The following is a 16,330-nucleotide window of genomic DNA, read 5'->3' on the forward strand; positions in this document are numbered from 1 at the left end:
GCTGACATCTGCATATGGATAGGTTTGAAACTTGCTGTATCCTGTAATCATTCCTTGTTAAAGAAAAGATGTGGCAAAGAATGAGCCCTCAGGAGTTACAGACTGATGGCATTCATGGAGGGGTCATGAAAATTCCTGTAATAGATTATTATTCAGTGCAATTGCCGCCCTATTGTTTCAGTGTATTGTATTGTCTAAAACTTGCCTTGCATCTGCACAGGTTTGATGCTAATTCAGAGCATACTGTTATCAATTCAAGGATTTTTAGAGGGTTTTTTTTTGGTGATTCTGTTTTGATCTGACTGCGTCAATGATTTCCTCCAACTAGGCAATGCTGTAAGGTGTCTGTAGGTTAAGCCAATCATTGTATCCCTATGGGAGCAGGGTAGTTTGTTTCCTGTATCACCATGACACTGGATGTTATTTGTTTGCTCCATAGCTTATGGTTCTAGGGGAGGATTTCATAGCAAAAATGATAACTTTCAGGTAATGCTTTTGAGTTTAGTTGGAGACAACTCGGATGTTTTAGGATATAAATAATCCCATTTAATTATATATATATTTATACATGGTTAGCTAGTTATCATTTTCACTGTTTTTGTACTTTTTAATTTAAAATCATTTTAAAGATAGCATTTAGGAATTTTGGTCAATAATTACTTGCCAAGAATATGCTAAATTTCTTTTCAGGTGATCACGGAGAAGCTGACCAGCTCTATATGTTATGTTTTTGAGCCCTAGGTAAGGAAAAGGGAACCCTATTTCAGCATCATGAGTAAGTCTGCCAAAATAGTTCCCAGTAGTTGAAGAAAAGCAGTGAACATGGTAAATTGTTTTCTTCATAGCACTACCAAAAGCTTAGAAAAGAGGGAAGCTCTATTAGTGGAGTACATTTCAGTGTGATTTTCATCCTGCTTAGGGGAAAATCCTGGTAAGTCCAAATGGTCCTTAGCTTCCCTCTGCTACTGAGGTTAGGAAACTGTAGAAAGGGACACATGAAGAAGCTGCGCTCTGCTTTTCCAATAAATCAGCTGTTGCAGATAGGTCGAAGGTAATCCAGGATTTGTCTTTCTGTTCAGTTTCTTCATCTTTAATGATGGCATTAAAGCTTGTTTCAAGTAGTTATAGATGTAATTCGCAAATGGTGCAAAGCTTATTTTTCTTTTCTTTCTCTGAGAAATATGACCTTTAAACAAACAAACTTTCTCTCCCTTGTCTTTCATTTTGTTTTTTATTACTCTGCCCTTTTTGACCTGGAGGTTTTGACCAACCATCTACTCTTTTAGTCTTCTAAACATTTTGCAGTGACAGCGTAGGTGTCTGTGTAATACATGTAAACTATGTGCCATACCACGACACAGGTTGAAAACCATTTTGTTGCTGTGTAAATTGGTTCATAATTTTTTTTTTTTGCCGTAGTGCTAGCTCAGAAACAATAATATAAAATAAATGTATTTATTTACAAAAGCTTTGCATCCTAAAAAGGTGTTTAATATCTAGTAATACATTGCCATATACAAAAAATCCTGAAATTCTGACTCAAAACCTCCGTTTGTTACAATGGATTTTTTCGAGGGTAAAAATGGCAAGTTTCACTCAGTCTTAAATGCTGTTAATTTGAAGTGTGCAATTATTAGATCTGAAAGAATACCTTTAAAAGACTGTAAGTTGAATCTTGTATTTACTATGAAGTCTGGTTATAAATGTTTAATTTTGGATGCATGGAAATGTTTAATTTTGGATGCATGAGTGACCTGTTTGTGTAGCATGTACAGATTTAGTTTTTATTTCCTTGTTTGATGATGTATACAGAAAATATTGAGGATCTGCGTACTTACTATTCTGATATTGATAAGCTTATACTGCAGAGTTAAAGATAGTAGCCAGCCACTATGGAACTGAAAGGTAAAGGAGTTTTCCTATGTGATGCCATCTAAAGGACAAAAAGTGGTATAAATCAATAAATCTTTTTTTTTTTTTTTTTTTTTAATGCAGTTTACAGGGCATAGTCTTTTTGATAGGAAGTATGTGTTGCTTATGAACTCAAGAGATTTTGTTGGATAATAACAAAATTTTAATAACAAAATGTTGGATAAATAACAAAATTTTTTTTTTTTTTTGATTGTCAGATACAAAGTAGACAGAATATCTGGAAACTTTTTGTTATCTGCACTGCTTACACAGTGAATGTCTGTGATTCACGAATGTGGGTCAGTATCTTGTTTTATTCCTCTTGTCCTTTCCTTTTTTTGTAATCTGTTAATAACTTAACAGTGAATTATGCAAATTGCCTTAATCAGAGGAATAAGTTTGGATTATTATTTCACTTTATGTCAGTATTCATTATGTGCTAGTAGATTTCCAAATACAAAAAGATGGTATCTTCTCCAGAAGGGCTAAACTACGATGCCACAGCCAGAACTCCATTACTTTGAGTGACGTTATTAACACAGCGTAGCAGAAACATTGTCATACATTTCCTTTCAGCTGTGAGTAACTCTTAAACTAAATCCACTGGGCAGGAACTTGACGTAGCTTTTTTAAAAAAATTCAGCAGGAAGCATTCTTTTTTTTTAGGTATGAACTTAGTGGAAAATAGTGGAAAATGGGCAATGGTTTTTGCACATTTTAACATTCCTATGTTTATTTGCTTTGAACTAGCATGCTCTTGTAGATATATTTTGGACATTATTGATTTGTCTTTTCAATGTTGCTGTGAATGTCTGAATTAAAAAAGTTATGTACTTTGGGAAACTGTGGCTTTTCTCTTTGTGGGTAAGTTGTAGCAGTGATGATGAAGGGTTGCTGCATGCTGTGGCTGATTTTTTTAAATTTTTATTTGTATATCCCTATTGGCTCTGTGGCAGGCTCCATTAATAGGTCCACTCCTGTGTTTGAAAGTGGGCATCCACTTAAGTACCTTGTTTGGTAAGGACTTCTGTGGTAAGTGCTGGAATGGCTTTGGGGAGCGCTGGATCTGAGCTCTTCCCCTTGCCCGTGAGCCTCACAGCCCGATGTGCTGCGGTGGCTGCAGTGTATTTATGTGCCTAGATTAGCAGTGTCCTCTCCTGGACTGGGCACTTACACAAGGAGGAAACTGAAGCGCTGGAGGATGTTTACAGAGAGGGCAGTGGGCATTGCTGTTAATATTTTAGAGAGCCTTTTAAGGGCTGTTATATTATTAATCTGATATCTTAATAGCATGCAAAATGCATAAAAGTTGTGCCTACAAGAAACATTCCCAAAGTACCTTAATCCTTATATCGATAACACTACTATTGGGTTACACGCTTTTAATCCCAGAGGAGTTGTCGCCTGACATTAAACTGTCCAAATAGTATTTATATCTGCTGCTGCCCTGCAAGATCACTTAACCCTGCACAGCAGTTTAAAAGTAGTTAATGACAGACCCGGCATGACTTGCCCCTTATGAATGATCACATAAGTTCGACCTGTGCTGTCATGGTTTATGGAGGAAGGCAGTTTGTCCATAGCCTGCTTCAGCCACAGCAGGTAATTTGAAATGAAATGAGACAGTTTCTACAAGCAGATTGATTTGGGAATCTTGCCTGTTCTTCCCTTTGACCCTTGACAAGTTGACACTACAAAGATTGTGACTTTAAAAAATGATTGGGTGCAAATACATTTAGGTAGATGATTTACTATGTGTTAAAGCAAGGACAGTGCATTTAGAATGGAGCTGTGAGGGAAGGTAATTGTGAACTTTAACAACTCATGTTTTATGTTTCTGTATCTTATTAATTATCTGACTGGGCGAATCTTCTGGCAACAGTGGACCAAGTACTTTATGAGATAAAGTCTGTGCGAGTCCACAGATTCTGCATATCAGCATTCAGAATTTTACCTATACAGAAATAACTGTGTCTGACTGAGAAATTTGGTAGGAATACTTTATTTCATTGGACAGTAAGGGTTAAGTCTGAAGCAGGACTTCTGAATGTATAGGTTTCCCAATCCAAAGATGTCTTTATTTTATTATCCTTTTGCAAATGCAGTCATGCAAATAAAAATATTGAAATAGTAAGATTCAACATATGATAGATAACTGGCAAATAGTGAAATAATGAAATGATGCCAGAAAGAGAGAGAAAATCACAATTATGTGTCTATAAATATTTTGATCTTCCAAAGCCTACACCCTCTTGGTTAAAAAGAATTATGTGCATTTTACAAGATACTGTATGAAGATTTTGAGTGCCTTTCTGATTTATGTAATTGAATTTTTCCCCAATCCATTTTGTGATTAGTTATGTCATTTTAAAACGAATTAGCTAAGATGTATTGCTTCTGAAGAATGATGCAGGTTGGTATGTAAAGCACATATACAAATACTGCTGGAGAATGTATAGTATGAATTTCACGATAACTTTAATTTGAACATTTAATTAAGTCACAGTCCTAGAAAGCAAAAACTTATCTCTGTTAAACCACCTACCTCTAAATGTGCTATGAGTGTGCAGTTTTAAATGCATAAGACAAAGTAAATGTTTGCACAGTCAAAGTTCATCTTTTTACAGGTCTTTCTCCTGGTGTCTGTTTGAAATGCTTTGCGTGAAGCATAATTTTGAAGATGCTTGTAAAAAAAAATTACAAATTATTTAATACCCTTTTGACTGTCTTCACTGAACTATGTTAAAAATATTTTGCTGAAATGTTTCTTTATGTTGTCCATTGGGTTTAATAGACATGCCATTTAATAAGCTCTCTACCTGTAAGGATAGACTATTTGACCTTTGTGACCTGCCAGTGGTAGACATAGTATAAGATTGCTTTGTGAAATAAAGCTGTCGGTAACATCAACAAAATAAAAAATGATCGTATTCCAATACTCTCTGCTGAGTACTATGACAGCACTGAAATATGGAATAAAATTGAAAGTAGATTAGTTTTGGGTCCTAAGTCATGTTTTGACAAGATATAAGAGAGGAGAACATATCTTTGAACTTTTAGTTTTAAAGTTTTTTAATGAAAATATTTATCATTTTGTAAGGTTCCTTCTTTCTTTATCACAACTGGGCTGTATAACCTTAAAACAATCCATTCTCTTATTGTGAGGGATATAAATACTGTACTATCTTTTATATTAAACATCATAAAGGATACATGCACAGTATGAAATTGCTTGACACTTGCAAGTAAAGGACTGTCATGTTAATAAAAAGCTTATTGGAGAGGTTGAAAAATCAGTCATTAATAAGCCACATATTTTTAAACTATGTAAAGCATGTAAATACTGCAGACAAGAGGGCAGTTTTTGCCATATTTCCTCCTCTCTCTTTGAAATGCTTGTGGTTGAAAGCAATAGTGTAAATAACAATGATCATTGCCTGTTCTGTGGCTATTGTAAACTTCAAATGATTTGAAAAGAAATTCATTAATATTTTAAGTTACGATGATTAATCAAATGAAATTAAGTGTTTTTTTTTTTTTTTTTTTTTTCTTTGGGGGGATGAGTGGGGGAAGCGACACAACACTGACATGATTGAGCATGCTAGCATTTCTGTAACTTGCTTTCAGTCTCTTCTGAAAAAGACTACCTACCAAAATATAGACACATATTCCCAAGTCACCAAAATCCACTTTGTAAAAATAGCTACACAACATGGAGAGTGGAGGGAAAACTATGTTAAAATGTTGTGATAATCTTTCTGGCTTCATCTGCATGTATAATAAATACAAAGACAATTGATTTAAATATCTCTCTATGGTTAACATTGCTGGCTTTTTACTGGTTCATTTTTTTTCAAATTACTTTAAAAAGAAATACAAATGACATAAGCTGTTGACTGTTTTTTCAAGCAAACATTGGGAATAAAAAGGTGACAAATCCAAAAAGTGAAAAAAATTATTATGATTGCAGCAGGGAGTAAATTAGTTGACATAACTCTTATAAAATGCCTTTTAATTCAGTTCTCCTCATTTGGCTCTGCTGTTCTTTTAAGTGCTCAATTGCTAGTTGTTGCAAATACTTTTTTTTTTTTTTTTTTCTGGAATATTTACAAGTTAGCACACCAGTTTTTATAGTAGTTATTTTTGAAGATGTAGAAATGAAATATGTTTCATGTATGAAGTCACAACATTTCTACCAAGGTATTGGTCTGTCTTTAATTTCAGCAAATCAGGAGATTCTCTAAACACTGTAGGAAATGCAAGTATTTTTTTTTTACACTGCCCCATAAACAAAAATATTCATAGAAAATCAGGGAGCAGTGTAGGGAGATTGTCTTTACAATGCTTTTAAGAGGACTTATGGATTTTTAGCAGAGTTTAATCATGCTCTACAACTCAAAAGTTTACTAAAATAATCTGATCAGGTATCAAAGGAATATTTTTAGGACTGTATTCAAATTGTACCTTGAGAAGACTGAAATGAAGACAGCCAGAGAAACTTGCAGGAAAATCGACTTGGTCTGTATTGGACTATTGTTATTTGTTCCACTGCTTTATGTTTGCCCTTTCTAATGCTGTGAAAGCAAAGTAAATGGATTATCCTTTGGCCCTACAGATGGTTTGAGATGATCTGTTGCTGAGATCACTGGTGGGAGCAGTGTTGTTTTACTCTTTGAATTAGGTTAATCTCCATTACTATTAATTTCTGTGATTGTAAAGAGTGCATGTCCCTGGCAGCGTCATCTTTGCTTGGGGAATATTTTGAAGTCTCAGCACTTCAGGATCATTTCGATGCTGACTGCCAGCATAGCTATTTAGAAAACGAGGCTGTGGAGGAGAATGTGGGCATTTCAGCCCGCCAGCCGGGTATCTTCTTGTTCCACTGTGGTTTAAGGAAGAGTACTCTGCTGGAAACATGAAGTGCCTGTTTACAGCTGGGAATACCTCAGGAAAAGGGCAAACTAGTCCTGGCCCAGTGAAGTACTGATTGTGTGCGCCAGCAAGGTAAATGTGGCTTGGTTTGTCAGCAGCAGTGTGCAGCCGCGCTGTGAATTCGTTTGAGCCAACTGAAGAGGTTCCTCTAATCACCACCCAAATTGTGAATTAATACGGTAATACTTCTTGTGGCAGGAATCTCTTCTCCTCAGATTTAAGTATGTATTTCTAAAGATAGTCTAAAATGCCTTTTTTTTTTTTTTTTTCCTGTTTTCTCAGGATTTTGTAGAAGCTTGTCCTGCTGAAGATGAGCAGTTAGGTACTGAACAGCACCACGAGGAAAGCAGTCCATCTCATGGCCTGGTTGTATTCCATTTCTACTCCTTTGTTGATTTACTTTACCAGGTACCTTCTTTATCTTACCCAAACCATTCTTTGTACAAATAACAGCAATTAATTGAGTTGCACAGAACATGGGCAAGAGAAAGCAGTGCCTAGTTGCCCAGGATTTGCCAGGACTTCTTTTGGTGCCTGCAGTTTGCAGCTGCCTGGCTGCATCAGACAGTTTTATGCATTACATTGCCAACCACGTGAGATGGAGGCTCGTTTAATAATTTGTGCAAACTTAGATTTTAGTGTTATCTGATTTGCCCTTTTGAATAGGCTTAAAGAAGAGCATAGCTTAGAAGTAGAAACGAAGTATTATATATGTGTATATGTATGTCTGTGTGTATATATGTAAAACTAGCATTAAAATATATATAACTCACTAGTAAGCATATTTCAAATCCCTCTGGAAGCTCTTGCAATTTTACTATGTAAAATAGACTTTATTTTAGCAACTGATTTTCCTTTCCTTTCCTTGATCATTCCCATTCTTTTTGCTTTCACAAAAAGTAAATAGTTGAGTTTTGCTTATTCAAAGGTACTTTACTACAAATCACTTGTGCTTAGAATTAAAGCTCAGGTTTTTATAATCTTTGATTTTCCTCAAAATCGTTAAGTTGCATAAATAGAGCTAATTTGAGGAACAGTATAAAGAAACCCTTTGCTTCAATTTTTTATAATATACATAGGCATTGGAGTCCAAAAACATCACGTGAGGAGTGCTCTGTATTGTGCTTACAACTTATAATCAAGTTTTCATACACTTCATTTTAATGTGACAAAAAGAGTTCCCGTTTTTTCTCCAGCACTGTTCCATGAGACCAAAAGGTGGCAGCACCAACTCCGCTGTCCTTGCTCTGGCTGTTTATACCTCGTCTTCTGCATGTCGGTGAAAAAAAAAGGTGGATGGGGGTGGTGGGATTTTTAAAATGGAGACTTCATTATTGATTACAACAGTAGTAGTTTGGTAACATGAGCAATGGTATTAAGTAGCTCTGCTATGCTGACTGATTCAGGAGCCATGCTAACAATTTTGAATATCCCATGCAGGCTCTGTACACAAAACTTCAGTGATTAAGCAAATGTCTGATTGTGTAAAACCAAATATTCTCTTATCCCAGTCAGGGAGTGGCAGCTGATAACAGAAGACTAAATCAGCTGCATCAACCCTGTCACACGGTGAAAGGTGTGTGCTGCAGCCCCTACGAACCGGAGCCAGAGCAGATGCTGCAGAGTCTATCGCTGGCTGGCTGCCATTCGCTGGAGGTTTTGATTAATAACTTCCAAGGAAGAAAAGAAAAGACTTTTACAATGATGGTTTGTCTTCAGTTATTCTGGTAATTATTTTTGTGAGTAGGACGTGCTAGAGAAATGTTCTGCATTTTGACCAAGCCAGATTGCTTTGGAGAACAACCTTTTTAGCAACTATTACTGCTACATATCACTTTTATGATCACAGTGAAATCATCTGAAATACAACTTATTTGTGTTGTACTGAGGTTTTCTTCTTGTTTGACGATATATGTTTATTTTTTTTTCTCCCCTATTGAATAAAGTTAATGCTACTGCTTGAAGGCTGCACTTTTTTTTTTTTTTCCTTGTTCCTGGCGAATACTTTCCCATCCGCTATTTCTTGAAGATGCCTACATGGCCTTTTTTGAGGAAGAGGCCTTGATGTGACTCCCTTCAAAGGCCCCACCAACTACATTTCAATTTTCCATTGGTAATCTGTGATAGATTAAATGTACTTCTTCATGGATGTAATTCCATTCTAGTGGGCTCCAGAGTTTGTTGCAGAGTTAAGCTTGCAAATAGAATGCACATGCTAGTGCTGGGAGATCTGTTAGCAGCCTGGATCGCTCTTCCACTGTGTTTCTAATAGAAACAAATGTTAAAGGGGCTTAAAAAATGCTCTCTCATTTTCTGAGAGTCACAATGAAACGATAATGTACTTTGGCATTGAGAATCACAGGAAACTCCTTAGCAATGTGAAGCATGCTGCTTTCCCCCATGGATGAATGAGCTGTTCTCCACTGCAGTTTGAATCCCAATTGACTTGGGGAGAGAGACGGGAGACCATAATGATGAATGAAACTGAGTGTCCCAGATGACAGTGCAGAGCGGTGCTGTTGTGTTGTTCACTTATAAAGTACTCTAGGTTATTTACTGATATTTTTTTCAAGGTTACATTGCTGTACATAGCACAGGTCAGATCTGTACAAGAAATACTATAGTCTAAGGCATTTCTAGTAGTAGGTCTTTTTCACCCTTTCATTTTCTCTCTCTCTCTCCATTCCCCTTCTTCTCCCCACCCCCTTCCTGTTAGAGGTAAGGTTTAGAGGATGACAAACCCCATCTATCTGAGCAGTGCTGGATCTGCTCGTACAGCTCTCTGCATGGTCCTGTAATGCACTATGTAGCAATTGTGTGTCAGCTCTAAAACAAAGTTTATGATATTTTTGAAGACTCTGTTAGTTCCTGTCAATGTTAACCTAGAAACAGCAACAGCAATTCACTACTCTGCGGAGTTTATGGATCTGATGGTGCTTGCCAAGAGGGCTGTATCCCCGAGGTGGTGACGTTGTGCCGAGGAGAAATCAGAAAGGAATGGGATGAATTTCCAAACGATTAAAGGGCTGTGATATTGCATGGCTTCATCGCTGCCGCCATTGATAGCCTCATGCAGAACTGCTCCCTCATGTCACCAGTAAGCAGTCAGGGGAACTTATTAACATACAAATGCAGCAGGAGTAGTTGTTTCAGTGGCACATCTGTTTACCTGGGACTTGTGGATCTCTAATTCCAATAGTGAATTTTATTGAATGGATTAAAAAATAACAAAACATGTTTTTCAAGATTTATAGTGTATGACAGCAAGATTTTTTTTCTTTGTATCTTGGATGTCACTTTTTTTTTTTTAATAGCAATCATAACCCTTTGTGTAACTTCTCTGTTACCCTAGCTGGTGAAAAACTATGAAGCAGGCTGTAATCCTTTCTTTGAATATGTTAATTTTCTTTCTGCCTCATACGACCTTTAACCCCATAATAAGTGAGCACCTATCAATCATTCATGTGTTTATTTTCACAGTGCTTTGTGGAGGTAGGGAATACTGTAGACGGGCAGCTGAAGTACGTGGTCTTTGGGGACTTCTGCAGCATCAAATAGAATACTAGTGGTTGACTCTGGGTTTTCTGGCTGCAAGACTAGTGTTCAATAAACTATCTTACTTCTCCAATGCCGGGCTGAGGTAGAGGACTACATTTGATAAAGAGAAACATCTAAATATGTATCTTCAGTATTGCATGCAAGCGTTGCACACTTGCAGTTTGACTAAACAACATGCAAAGAAGACACACAGCAGTCTGTGAACGTAACAAAGACCTGTGCTTCATTCAAATGGGTTTTACATGAAACTAGTGCTCTCCAAAAATTCAGAAATCACCAGTGTGGTGCTCATTTGTATTCAGAAGAAATGCAGTTAAGCACTGATAGACTTTAGTTTTACACCATGCCATTTTTACCAGTGATTTCTGTGCAGAGCAGCTGGATGTGGGTGAATTTTTGCCATTTATGTGTCACTGTGACCCAAATTCTGTAGTCCATAATTAAACAAAGCTCCTTGGGGGCCTTCAGAGGGTATTTTGCTTTCCTTGATTTAGGATAGTGAGATTCAGCTCCAATATTCTTCATTGTATGCTTCCTTCATTGAACTTACAATTAATATCACACAAAAGCCTTGATTCTTCTAGAAACAGGTCTGAGGTAAATTAAATGTTTATGATGTAATATGAAATGTTTTAAAGGGTTGTGGAATCCAATTTTGCTTTTTATTTCGTAGGTGAAGGTGGAATGAAAGTTTGGTTTTTCATCTGACAGGAGACGTAATGGTCCTCGTGATGAAAGCAGTGACCTAAGATTTTGGAGATCTGTTGGATACTTGATTTTACCACACACTCCTTGAATAAACCAGAAAAGTCCTTCTGTGATTAAGCAAGTCACCCGCAGAGCAGGGATGGCAAGGACAATGTTCTTCTGTCTTCAGACAGGTATTGTAGAGATACTTCCAAAATGTAGCTGAGGGCAAAAAGTAGGAATGGGATGGTGGCACACACATAGCATGGTCACGGGAACTGGTGTGCTAGATGTCATTATTGTGTTTACAGCACTGTATGGAGTCATCTTCACGGAGCTGCTGAAAAACAGATACTTCATAGGACAGCTGAAGTGTGAGGTGCTGCTGGTAGTCCTGGTTTGTAGGAGAAGAGACCTGCTAGTCCCTGGCTGCGTCAGGAGGAGGAAATAATGTCTAGTGGGGTTAGAAGGAAAAGCTGTAATGGTGTAACTGCAGTTACTGCTCTTTCTGTCTGTTGCAGGATAGTCCCACTGTGAGGGTAGTTGGCACAAATGGAGACGTGGTAGTGATTTTGTGCCAAGTTTCGGTATGGTGCTGGTCAAACTTTATTGCAAAAATCCCTGTGTTACAAGTTTCAAAAAGATTAGCAAAGGCTCCAATCTCTGGTGAAGAGGAATCTGAAGAAACTCTTCTTTCACATAAGGTAATGAAACTCCTCTCTCCCAGGCAACCATGCCATTTCTTTTCTGAAGTCCGTAATTAGGAGATGGTTTGATAGTGAAGCGATGACCTGGTTAAATTACAGACTGTTTTGTTTTACCATTTCCCAGAGTCCTTTCTGTGGTGCATTATCACAGAATCACAGAATTTCTAGGTTGGAAGAGACCTCAAGATCCAACCTCTGACCTAACACTATTATGATCTATTTCAGGACTGTTTGGGGAGAAACAGCTCTTAACTTGGTCAGATGGTCTGTCCTACAAAATTCAGTTACATAAACTCCTGCTGCCCTGGTGTTCTTAAAACAGGGGCAAGCTGTTATCTACATGGATACTTCACCTATCTTGCTAATACTTAGAAAACATTGACAGTCAGGCTCCTTTGAGAGGAACAAAACCACAAACATTCCCTTCTAAATCTCTGCTAAGCAAGCATTTATTGTATGTATATATAAGAAGATAGGTCTATAGCAGAAAACCTGTATCATGGTGTGTAATACCATTAACATTTATACATATACAGGGCGAGTGAGATTCCTTGCCATCTTTTTGAGTCTGTTGCTCACCAGGTACTGAATGAGAAATTAAATGCAATGTTGAGATGTTTCTTTATTTAAAGTTTGTTTGACCCTTAAAACAACATAAATAAATAAATAAATCACAAGCTTAAAAATAACAGGGTTTTATTTTTAAGGTGTAAAATAGTATTTGGGTTCTTTGGACCTGCTATTAGGATTTGAAGCCTGCATAATGCACTTAGATTGTTTCCAACCTTTTTTGCTCTTATCATGGACTTCATTTTTTTTTTTTAAATTGAGATCCTTCTGTATGGATTTCCCTCCAGGAGTTTAATGTTAAAGTGAAACATGAAGTATTTTCCAACATGCAGCAATACACTAAGAACTGACAGCAATTAGAGGTGGAATTGGATTTGTAATCTGCTTTAGAATGCAAGCACACTTTGTGATGCTAAGCAGGAATTAAAAGATATGAAAAATATGAATTATCTAAATTTGTTTACAGGTTCACCATAGTTGTATCCCAGCCCCTACGAAGAAAACCCCAATCCCATTATTCTCCAAGAATGGAATACAGGATAGCTTTTAATTCATGCTTTCTTATTCCCTCCAAAAGAAAACAATAAGTACTTGGAGTTGGCATAATATTTACCTAGTAAGAAAAACAAACAACACACATGAGATGGTGGATGCCTGTGTGAATGCTTTATCAGAAGTATTTTATACCAAGTATACTGCTGTGCTTATATGTGAAATGTAATTTTTGGTAGGGTGTCTGTTTGTTTTTCAATCTCTAGTGGCTTGGTGTGGACCTGTTATGAAAGTGTATTTAAAGAATATGTTGAATGGCTCATGAAATAACATGTTGCCTTGATCTTCATAATATTAATTATGCAAGGGCAAATGAGTGGATATTGTATACCTTGGCTTTAGAAAGACTTCCAGCATTGTCTCCTCTAGGACCTTGATAGCAATACGAATGAGATATGGACAGGGCAGGTGCCCAGAGAGTCTGCAGAAGGGTGTCAGAATTGCACAAAAGCTGGAGTTGTGAACTGGGGAGAAAAAAATATATATCTAAAATAGAGGTATTATTTAGCATGTGTAAATATTTGAAAGACAAATTATTAGATCATTTGGAAACTTGATTATGAGACAACCTTTCTGATGACTGGGGTCTCCTAATAGAGATCTGAATTTATTATGCCTCAGTGGGCTGACTAGAACAAGGAGGTTTTGACATACCCTTCCTCTCTGAGCTTTTGCCTTTCTTTTAATTCTATATGTAATATCTGGTCTGTGCACAGGTGCAAATAGTTGTAGAAGAAAGAATTCCAGAATACTAAAAAAATAAACCCACAACTTGAATGTCAATTTTTAAACTCCTCTGTTCGGTCATCTTGTTAGTGTAAATATATAAAACCTGCCCACTCCCTGCCCCACCAGCTCACCAGTTGGTTGCCAAGGCTCGAAGCCCTGTGAAGCAGAGAAGCTGTCGGGAGAGGGGCTTCTCTGGCATGGCAGCTGTGCTTTGCTGAGAAGAGGGGCAGCACCCAGCTACAGGTGTGGATCTTGGAGCTTTGGTGTTGGGGTTTTGTGTAAAACCTGCTTATTTTGCATTAGGGAAAGTGTTTGGTGAGACCAGACCTGCTGTGTAGTGATAGTTTTGAGGTGACAGGGCTAACCAGGACTCTCCTTAAACACAAGTGATGCAACTAGCTTTAATAGGAGGAAAAAGCTTTTATGTTTATCAATAGGAATAACAGCACACGCTTTGCTAACTTACAGGCTGCATTGCCAAACAAAAGGAAAACGTCTATGTGAGATATCTCCTGAGGTAATCAGTAGGTGTTTTTTATTCAGGCCACTAACCTGGTGCCCAACTAAAACTAAAGTTTAAGTTGCTGAGCTCATATACTTTCCAACTGGTGCTTGACAGCAAGATTGAGTGAGTTCTGTATTTAGTATGGTTTTATCTGTGATTAGCCTTGGCTAAGGGATGCTGATACTGACAGGAGAAAAAAAAAATCTTCAGCATTTTTCTGGATATGTTTGAAAGGACTTCTCTGTTAGCCACATTTGAGAAAAGTTTGCAAGCTTGATGTCTCCTTTTGCTTGCTTGCTGTGATTTCAATAATCATCTGCCATCGTAAAAGAAGAGTAAAGTGCATTCAATCTTTAGGTTAAATCCTGTTGTTTCATTGGTGTTGTCTGGCCACAGCATCCTCCCCTCCTGGTGTTGCCTGACCTGCATATTGATGCAGAAGTGACTCTTTTAGGCAGAGGAAGGAGCAGTGCAGCCGGTGGCTTCTTTCCAGGAGGTCACGTTCTCAGTCTGGGAACATCCTTCTCCCATCACTGTGTACTTGTGAGCGTGCTGGCTGGCTGACAAGTAGGAGAACGGCCACGCATCTTCCCCTGAATCAAGTGTCAGGGGTTGTTAAGAGATAATGACTTGCCAGCACTTAAAGTCCCTTGTGTGTTTTGGGGAAAAGCAGGGCACAGGTTACCAGCATTTCTTTTTTTTTTTTTTTTCTTTGTTTTCCCACTGATCTGTCCTTTTCCTAGTGCTGCTGCGAGGGTTTGCATGGGCCTCTGCCCTTGATGCTCTCCCTCTGCTCAGAACAGCTGAGGGCCTCGTTGCAGAGTGGCTGCAGTGCAGAGGGTAGGACTGCCCTGCCCGTCTGCCCTGCCTTCACCTCACCATGGAGCTGCTGATCGTCCTGCTGCTCGGGGCCACCTTTAAGTTCAGCCGAGCCAGTGCAGACTTCTCTGGTCCTTAGCCCCCATAATGGTGCCCGTGAATTCCAAGCGCAGAGGTTTTAATAGCTTTGCAGTAGTGTGGTACAAATGCAGTGTCTGTTGCATTGCAGAATCCCTGACAGCTTTACCCGTTCTGGGAATTGTAATTGAGGTCCTGTAGCAGTAGCAAGTTTCTGGATCTTGTCATGCCAAGGTAATAGACCGATTCTGCAGCCCAAAGGGAGCAGGCGCTGGAGGAAGGGGTTCCAGATGGCTGAACATGGTTCATTTGGCTCAGTTTGTTGGAATTGCAGTGAACAAATGACTGAACTCTACTTTAATAAAGCTTTGTGGATACCAGAACAAAGGAGTTGAGGAGAGTATAAGGTATGACAAGACAATCGAGCCAGGCTACTTAGCTGCTTATGGTCCCCAGGAGTAATTGCTTATTTTGCTGTGTCTGAAGGTATATCACTTACACATTTATCAGGTGCTTAGGCTTCAAATAAGGAAATCAGATACAAGGCTCAAATATATTATTTTGCTAGTGGGAAGTTCTTTTAAAAACGCAGTTACGATAATCTGAATATATGTATTCAGATTTCAAATAACGACTCTATCCCTCAGGTTGAGTGACTGATCTTCATTTTCTCTTTGAAAACAGAGACCAACCAGGCATATTAAAAAGTGTTGCTTTTCTTGCAGGTCTTGATTCTGCAGTCCTTACATGGAACAGTATTACCTGAATGAATAGTACCATTGTACTTATTTGCAGGAATAATTGCTCTTTGGTTTTAGTAAGGGTGACAAAGTTGAGCTTTAATTTGCCATAGCAAGGACATATGCTAGTGATTTTCTCTTTGCTACATATAAACAAAGAGCGCAGAAGTGTACAGATGGATTAAGATTTTTCTGTGTTGGTATCTTTTGTTTGGTTCTGTGGTATTAAAGAAAAAAAGTTCTTAGGACAGCAATTCCATCATATGAGAGTATTTGTCTAAACTTGTTAAAATAGGGAAATATTTCTTCTTTCTCCTCCTTTAAAGAAGCAAGCTTCAGTGTCTGAGAAGTTTCTGGCACTTGAAACTGCTTTTTATCTTAGGAAAAAGAAATCAGAAGAGCCAAGTACACACGCGCGCACACACACACACACACACATAAAGTGTTGATAGAAGTTTAGAAATGAATACTTGCTTTTGAAAAAATAGCGAAATCAAGATTTTTTTTTTTATGGAGATTTTGCCATGACTGTACCTGAGTGT

General features: G+C 37.8%; 1 long non-coding RNA gene across 3 annotated transcripts in view; it reads left to right on the forward strand.

Moving 5' to 3' along the window:
- The window catches only part of LOC110354076 (uncharacterized), a 125,871-nt gene that overhangs the window by 5,401 nt on the left and 104,140 nt on the right, over positions 1–16,330 (forward strand). For 2 of the 3 annotated variants that reach the window (XR_011811142.1, XR_011811143.1), the window contains 6 exons: positions 691–741; positions 2,130–2,210; positions 7,126–7,251; positions 8,355–8,570; positions 11,075–11,282; positions 11,610–11,792. This is a non-coding gene — a long non-coding RNA (uncharacterized lncRNA). The other variant, XR_011811144.1, reaches the window with a different exon arrangement.

Source organism: Anas platyrhynchos, chromosome 8, assembly GCF_047663525.1.
Source record: "Anas platyrhynchos isolate ZD024472 breed Pekin duck chromosome 8, IASCAAS_PekinDuck_T2T, whole genome shotgun sequence".
In the NCBI taxonomy this organism is placed as follows: Eukaryota; Metazoa; Chordata; class Aves; order Anseriformes; family Anatidae; genus Anas; species Anas platyrhynchos.